Here is a 9,291-nt window from a genome sequence, read left to right on the forward strand (position 1 = left end):
GTGGGATTTATTCCAGGGAGGCAAGGATGGTTCAACACCTGCAAATCAATCAATGTGATACACCACCTTAACAAAATGAAGGGTAAAAATTGTATAATCATCTCAATAGATCCAGAAAAAGCACTTGACAAAATTCAACATCCATCCATGATAAAAACACTCAACAAACTGTGTATAGAGGAACTGCACGTCAATATAATAAAGGCCATATTTGACAAGCCTGCAGTTAACATAATACTCAATGGTGAAAAGCAGCAAGCTTTTCCTCTAAGATGAGGAACAAGACAAGGATGACCACTTCTGCCAGTTTTATCCAACATAGTACTGGAACCTAACCAGAGAGATCAGGCAAGAAAAAGAAAGAAAAGGCATCCAAATTGGAAAGGAAGAAGTAAAATTGTCTCTATTTGCAGATGACATTATATCACATACAGAAAACCCTAAAGACTCCACCAAAAAACTGTTTGAACTAATAAACTAATTCAGTAAAGTTGTAGGATACAAAATCAAAATACAAAAAATAGTTGTGTTTCTATACACCAACAGTGAGATGTCAGCAGGAGAAATTAAGAAAACAATTCCTGGCCTCCTGGTGCTTACCACAGGCTGTGTTCTTCCACTGACTGTATAGAAAGAGGAAGCAGAGTAAACCCACCCCATATACATCTTATCCCAGGCCCTTTGCCTGGTGTCTATTGTGAATGGGGGAACAAGGAAAAAAGAAGAAGAAAACAATCCCTTTTACAATTTCTTCACAATGAATAAAATATCTAGGAATAAATTTAACCAAGGAAGTGAAAGACCTGTACACTGTAAAGTCTAAGACTTTGATGAAAGAAATTGAAGAAGACCCAAAGAAATGGAAAGATATTCCATGCTCATGGATTGAAAGAATTAATATGGTTAAAGTATCCATACTACCCAAAGCAATCTACAGATTCAGAGCAATCCCTATTAAAATTCCAATGGCATTTTTCACATAAATAGAAAATCTTAAAATTGATATGGAACCAGAGTGATGTCAGCATCATGGCAGAGTGCGCTCTGCCTGTAAATTCTCCCCTTTAAGACACAATGAAAAGGACATTAATATTCCAACAGAGAACATCCACACAACACAAAAGATGACTGAGACCCATGCAGCCGTACATTGGAAGGTGGAGGTGCTGGAGGCGCCCCCCTCCCCCCAGGAGGTGGAACAAGGTAAGAGAAATCTTCTCTTCCTCACTGAAGGGCAGCAACCCAGGGATTGTGCACAGCTCTGAGGGGAAAGGAGGAAGGGAGTGGCCCTCTTTGGGAACACCATCACTCTCCAAGGTCCCTCACAGCCTGGGAGAAAGCCCCACACAGATGTGACTAGCTATCATGGGCATGTCTTCATCAGGCTAACACCCTAGGAGAGCAGATAGCAAGGGCAGAGTAAGAAGCCCCCAAGATCATGGAGGAGAAAGAAAACGCCCCTCCCCGCTGCCTCATGCCCCCGTTCAGCACCTGGGAGCTGTGCCACAGGTCACAGTGGGCTCAGAATACACAGCTCTTGACCCCCACCCAGTGGCGACAGGTGGAAGCAGCGATCAAGTACTACCACAATGTGGAAGCACAAGCCCATACCATATAGCAGTATGAAAAAATGTATTAAGTCTCCAGACCAGAAGGAAAATGACAAGTACCCAGAAATCAATCCTGAAGCCATAGAAATCTATAATCTAAATGACAGGGAACTCAAAATAGCTATCATACAAAACCTCAGTGGGTTACAAAAAAATGCAAATAGATAGTTCAGTGAATTCAGGACCTACTTCACAAAAGATATTGAAACTGTAAAGAAGAACCAATTAAAAATATTGGAGATGAAAAACACAATGGATGAGACAAAGGAGAATATGGATTCCCTGAACAATAGAGCTGATATTATGGAGGAACAAGTCAGCAATATTGAGGACAGAAATATAGAAATGCTTCAGATGGAAGAGGAGAGAGAACTAAGACTAAAAAGAAATGAAGACATTCTCTGAGAAATATCCAACTCAATTAGGAAATGTGGCATAAAGGTTGTAGGTATTCCAGAGGGAGAAGAGACAGAGAATGGATCAGAAAGCTTTTTCAAAGAAATAATAGTGGAAAACTTCCGAAACTTGGGGAAAGTGCTGGAAATGCAAGTGAAAGAGGCCAACATATCTCCTAACTATATGAATGTAAAAAGACCGACTGCAAGGCGTATATTAGTGAAGCTGGCGAAAGTCAATGGCAAAGAAAAAATACTAAGGGCAGCAAGCAGAAGAAAATAACTTACAAAGGAATCTCTATCACGCTTTCAGCAGATTTCTCAGCAGAAACCTTACAGGCTATGAAAGAGTGGAATGGTATATTTAAATCTTTTTTTTTTTTTTTTTTGAGGGAGATTAGCCCTGAGCTAACATCCACTGCCAATCATCCTCTTTTTGCTGAGGAATACTGGCCTTGAGCTAATATCTGTGCCCATCTTGCTCTATTTTATTTGTGGGTTGCCCACCACAGCATGGCTTGACAAGTGGTGTCTAGGTCGGCACCTGGGATCCGAACTGGTGAACCTCAGGCCGTCAAAGTGGAACATGTGAACTTAACTGCTGTGCCAATAGGCCAGCCCCTATTCAAATCTTTGAAAGACAAAAACTTTCAGCCAAGAATACTCTGTCTGGTGAAAATGCCCTTCAGATATGATGGAGAAATAAAACCTTTCCCAGATGGTCAAAAACTAAGTGAGTTCATCGTCACAAGACGCCCCCCCCCCCCACAGGAAACCCTCAAGAAGGCCTCATACCTAGAAAAAAAATGAAGAAAGGGGTTACAAAGTTCTTAGTAAGGAGATAAATAGGTAGACAAAAGCAGAAAATTATAGCTATCCGTCAATGTAGGTTAGCAAACATTCATATGTAACATTAAAAGTAAAGGGAAGGAAAACACCAAAAATAAATATAATCTTGTCATTTTAACCACAAACTAACAACACAAGGTGAAGTAAGATGTGACAAAAACAAGTTAGGAGAGAAAGAGTAAAGGGATCGAATCAGCTTAGTCTGAGGAAATAAGAGGTTATCAAGGGGCTATCTCATCTATGAGATTTTTCATAAAAATCTCATGGTAACCACTAAACAAGGAAGTAGAACAGAGACACAAAAAAATAAATAAGGAGGAAACTGAGAAAACCAGCATAGAAAACTAGCTAACCAAAGTGGTAGTCTGAAATACACAGGGTGAGAAAAAAAGGAAATGCAAGAGGACTGGGAAATGAGTGATAAAATGGCAGCATTAAGCCCTCATATTTCAGTAATCACTCTAAATGTAAATGGATTGAATTCTCCAGTCAAGAGACACAGAGTAGTGGCATGGGTTAACAAACAAGACCCAACAATATGCTCCCTCCAGGAAACACATCTCAGCTACAACAACAAACACAGGGTCAGAGTGAAGGGGTGGAAGATGATACTCAAAGGAAATGGCAAACAAAAGAAAGCGGGTGTTGCCAAACTTACATCAGACAAAGTAGACTTCAAGATAAGACAGGTAAAGAGAGACAAAGAGGGGCAGTATATAATGATCAAAGGGACACTCCACCAAAAAGACAAAATACTTGTAAATACTTATGCACCCAACACAGGAGCACCAAAGTACATAAAGCAACTATTAACAAACCTGAAAGGAAATATTAACAATAACATCTTCAAAACAAGCAATGGCAAGTCAAGTTCTTCTTACACTTTGAACCTCTCTGACCTTCCTTTCTTTGTCTTTCCTCTGCTATTTTTTCTTCTTCAACATCTCTCTGACTGACTTCTCTGCATTCCTCTTCTACTTTTAAGGTTTGATGTAATTACATTTGGCCCAATAGAGTAATCTTCCTAATTTAAGGTTAGCTGATTAGTAACCTAAATTCCATCTTCAGAGTCCCTATACAGCAGAACCTAGATTAGTATTTGATTAAATAATCAAGGGATGGGGATCTTGGGGGACATTTTTAGCATTCTGCCTACCATATCCTCTAAGAGCAGGAACAAGACAAGGATGTCCACTGTAACCCCTTTTATTCAGCATTGTATTGGAGATTCTACCCAGTTCAACAAACTGAGAAAAAGAAATAAAAAGTATACTTTATTGATGTTCAAAAGTTCAAAAAAATTACTTTATTAATGACGTCATAATCATCTATGTTGAAAATCCCAAGAAATCAAGAAAAGGGGACTAGAATTAACTAGTGAGTTTACAAGAATTAATAAGTGAGGATCCAAGGCCAGTAGGAAAATCAGTTATATTTCTATGTTAAGAACAATTGGAAACTAAATATTTCAAAAGAAGGAACCATTTATAATAGCACCAAAACCTTAAATACTTATAAATTAAATATGTGCAAGACCTGTATATTGAAAACTACAAAATATTCAAAATATTCTGGAGATAAACTAAAGAAGACCTAAATAATTGGAGAAATATATCCTGTTCATCGATCAGAAGATGCAATATTATTAAGATGTTAGTACTTCCTAAATTGACCTATAGATTAAATACAATCCTAATCAAAATCCCAGTAGGGTTTTGTATAGAAAATGACAAGCTTATTCTAAAATTTATGTGGAAATGCCAAGGACCTAGAATAAACAAAATAATTTATAAAAAGATGAACAAGTTTGGAGAATGCCCACTACCTGATTTCGAGACTTATTATAAAGCTACAGTAATAAAAAATGATCTCAAACAACAAAAGACAGTCCATTTTTTAAATGGGTGAGGATTTGAATGGACATTTCTCCAAAAACAGTGGGCAAATATCCACCAAGCACATGAAAAGATGCTCAACATCGTTAGTCACTACAGAAATGCAAATCAAAACCACAATGAGGTACTGCTTCACACCCACTAGAATGGCTATAATTAGAAAAAGAACAACAAAATAACAAGTGTTAATGAGGATATGGAAAAATTGGAACCCTTGCACATGCTGGTGGGAATGTAAAATGCAGCCACTGTGCAAAATAGTTTGGTGGTTTCTCAAAAAGTTAAACAGAATTATCATATGACCCAGCAATTACACTCCTAGATATATATCCAAAAGAAGTGATAACAGTTACTCAAATACTTGTACAAAATTTTTCATAGCAGCACTGTTCACAATAGTGAAAAGGTGAAAACAACCCAAATGTCTTATTAACAAAGGAATGGATAAGAATGTGGTACATACATACAATGGGACATTACTCAGCCGTAAAAGGAATGAAGTACTGATACGTACTACAACATGGGTGAATCTCAAAAATATGCTATGTGAAAGAAGCCAGACACAAAAGGTCACATATTCTATGATTCCGTTTATATGAAATATCTAGATTAAGTAAACCCATAGAGATAGAAGGCATATTAATGGTGCCACTGCTGGAAGGAGGAGAGGAATGGTGAGGGACTGCTTAATGGGCACAGAGTTTTCTTTGGGGTGATGAAAATGTTAGAAAAGAGGTAGTTGTTGCATACATTGTGAAATGTACTAAATACTGCTGATTTGTACACTTTCAAATGGCAAATTTTGTTATATGACTTTCACATCAATAAAAAAGTGAATCTCAATCTCCACCTCATATGCTACATAAAAATTAATTGAAAATAGATCATAGACATAAACATAAAATAAAACCTATGAAAAAAACATAGGAAAATATCTTTGCACCCTGGGAGTAGACAAAGAACTTTTAGACAAGACATAGAAAGCAATAACCATAAAAGAAAAAGGTATGTTAAACTTCATCAAATATAAAACTTATTGAAATGAGTAGTCAAGCTACAGTCTCAGAGGAAATAATAAAAAAAAGATATATGTAGCCAAGATACATTTCAATAGGTGAATGGATCAACCAACTGTGGTATATTCATACAATGGAATATTACTCTGTGATAAATAGAAATGAGCTATCAAGCCATGAAATGACATGGATAAGCCTTAGATGCATATTAAGTGAAAGAATTCAGTCTGAAATTGATTCCAATTATATGACCTCCTGGAATAGGTAAAACTAAAGAGTCAGTAAAAGATTAGTTGTTGCCAGGGATTTAGGGGGAAGTAGGGAGAGTTGAATAGTTGAAAACAGGGAATATTTTTAGGGCTGTGAAACTATTCTGTATGATACTGTAATGGTGAATACATGACATTATGGATTTGTTAAAACCCATACAACTTTATAGCACTAGAATGAAAGTTAATGTATGCAATTAAAAGAAATCATATAGGAGGTTGGGGGACCCAGGAAGGAATGCAGGCGTGATGAGAATCTAACTATTACAATGTATGAAACAACCTCAATGAACTTTAGGCTAAAGGCAAAAGGAATTGCACATAAGCACTGTATTCTAGTTGATAAAGGTGTTTCCCACAGGGACATGGATTAACAATTCTGACTGTTATACTGCTATGCATGTATACTGGAATTGACCAAGTAAATGGACGGTACAGGCCAGGAGCCAGTTTTCTCACTGTTGGAGTGAGAATTTACAGTTAAAGGGAGAAGATAGAATGATCTATGTGGTAACAGATAAGAGTTGGAGATGTCTGTATGAATTCTTGTAGCTTAGTATACCTACACATGGTTACATACAGAAATATTTATGGAAATATATATTATACAGATTAATATATATGCCTGTATTTCTTTGCTCTGTCAGCTGAGAAGCCCTATAAGCAGTGATACCCCCAATAGCCATGAACAAACCTGGTACCCAGATCTTTGTTTCTAATATCATTCTTCAATAAAAGGAACTAGGACTTCTTGGAGAAATGTTTGATTCTACATATAGGGCAGGAAATACTCAACATACGCCTAGAGCATCTTGTAGTGCCAGAATGTTAGGAACTGCTCAATAAAAAAAAAAAAAAAGAAAAAGAAAAAAAGAAAAAGAGGGCCCAGCCCTATGGCTGAGTGGTTAAAAGTCTGTGTGCTCCATTTTGGCGACCCAGGTTCGTGGGTTCAGATCCTCAGTGCAGACCTACTCCACTCACCAGTCATGCTGTGGTGGTGTCCCACATACATAAAAATAGGGGAGGATTGGTACAGATGTTAGGTCAGGGCTAATCTTCCTCAAACAATAAAAGAGGAGGATTGACAATGGATGTTAGCTCAGGGTGAATCTTCCTCAGCAAAAAAAAGGAAATGAAAAGAAAAGCTTACATTGATAGGAATATGTCAAAGAGAGCCAGGAACTAATTGAAAGAGATTCCAATGGCCAAAGTTGGAACACCTTGAGCAACGAAATAAAGTCATATTGGATGATGACCCAAAGTATAAAATAAATATTCCTAAGTACATACTGATATAAACAAATGATTAAATTGATAAACAAATGGGAATAATGTGTAAGTTATTAGCACGGAGGAATTCCAAGTAATTTATGTTGATATTCTAACCATAAAGATAAGGAAGTGGAACATTTCTTAAGTGTGGGCTTCATATAGTAACTTTCTTCCAAAGAGTTATGGAAAAGGAGAAAAAAGTAACAGTGGAGAAACCTGACAAACACTACCTCAACCAGGTGATCAAGGTCAATAGCAACAAAACAAATGAAATGGTATTGGATTATAACCCAAAGTATGAAATAAATATCATGAGCCCATAGTGATATAGATAGATGATTAAATAAAGAAGTGAATGGAGGAAAAGAGATGAATCTCTCTTGCAGCAAAATTCCAAATGGTTTATGTAGATGCTCCTTATTCAAACAGAGGGAGCATAAATCCCCACTGTGCACAGTGACTACCTTCCAAAGAATACAGTATGGAAAGGGGGAAAAGAGAGTGACTATACAGTGGAGAAACCTGACAACACTACTTCAGCAAGCTGATCAAGGTCAATATCAACAGTGATAAACCATATTGGTAATATGAACCTTTGATATGATGTGAAAAATAAAACAGCACTTTACTTCTGTGGTCTTCATTCCCTAAATCCATATTTTCGGTCTAATAATGAGAAAAACATCAGACAAATTCCATTAGAAGGACATCCTACAAAATACTTGACCAGTACTCAAAACAAGAAACATCCTCAAAATAAAAGAGGTCTGAGAAGCTGTCAGAGCCAAGAGGAGTCCAACAAGGTATAACAAGTAATTGTAATGTAGTATCCTGGATAGGATTCTGGAACAGAAGTTTTACATTAGGTAAAAAAAAGAAACCTAAGGAAGGCTGAGGAAACTCTGGACTTGAGTTTTCAATAATATAGCAATATTGGTCCATTAATTGTAACATGTACCATAGTAATGTAAGATGTTAATAATAGGGGATACTAGGTGAGGGAGCCTGTGGAAACTCTGTACTATATTCTCAATTTTTCTGTAAATCAAAAACTTTTGTAAAAAAGTAAAGTAAGTCTATTAAAGTATATATGGCAAATGACTTATATTCCTGTTAGTTAAAAGAATCCTGCTTAATAGTAAAGGCAAACAAAAAGAAATTGGCAAATGACTTGAACAGATACTTCACAAAGGAAAATATATGAATGCCTAGTAAGTGCATGAGGTACTTAATGTCACTGGTCATCAGTGAAATGCAAATGTAAAATCACAGTGAAAAACCACTGTAGACTCACTAGAATAACTAAAATTTGAAAGACTGAAGAAACCAAATGTTGGTCAGGATGTGTAACCCCCATACCTTGCTGGTGAGATTATAAAATGGTACAACCACTTTGGGAAATGTTTGACAGTTTCTTATAAAAGAAAACAATTCCAATTTTAGGTATTTACACAAAAAATGAAATCATATGTTTACAAAAGGCTTGTACATGAAAGTTTATAGCAGCTTCACTCATAATAGCTAAAAACTGCAAACAACCCAACTGTCCATCAATTTTCATGTTTATTGGATAAAGCAACTGTGTTGTATTCATAAAATGGAACATTACTAAGCAATAAAATGGAACAAACGATGTACTGATAACTATAGCAACATGAATAAGTGAAAGAAGCCAGAACATTATGCTAAATGGAAGAAGCGAGACACAAAATAATTCCTACTGTAATGTACTTTATATGATATTCCAGAATAGGCAAAACTAATCTATGGTAGAAAAAATCAGAAGAATTGTTTACCCTGGGAAAGGGTGGTATATAGACAGGGAAGGGGCATGAGAGCACTTGCCTGGGTGATGGAAATGTTCTTTATCTAGACAGGTGTGGATTACCTGGGTATCTGCATTTATCGAAAGTCATCCTATTGTAAAGTGAAGGTGTGCATTTCACTATGTAAATTTTACCTAAATAAAAAATCTAAAGGCGAGA

The 9,291-nt window shown here is 36.6% G+C and overlaps 1 non-coding gene across 1 annotated transcript; it reads left to right on the top strand.

Annotated features, from left to right (window-relative positions):
* Window positions 1-583: 583 nt before the first annotated feature.
* Window positions 584-715, top strand: LOC111769139 (small nucleolar RNA SNORA51). Its single transcript, XR_002801935.1, has one exon. It is a non-coding gene; the product is annotated as a small nucleolar RNA SNORA51 (small nucleolar RNA).
* The last annotated feature ends 8,576 nt before the right edge of the window (window positions 716-9,291 follow it).

The sequence above is a fragment of the Equus caballus genome, chromosome 19 (assembly GCF_041296265.1).
Source record: "Equus caballus isolate H_3958 breed thoroughbred chromosome 19, TB-T2T, whole genome shotgun sequence".
Classification (NCBI taxonomy): domain Eukaryota; kingdom Metazoa; phylum Chordata; class Mammalia; order Perissodactyla; family Equidae; genus Equus; species Equus caballus.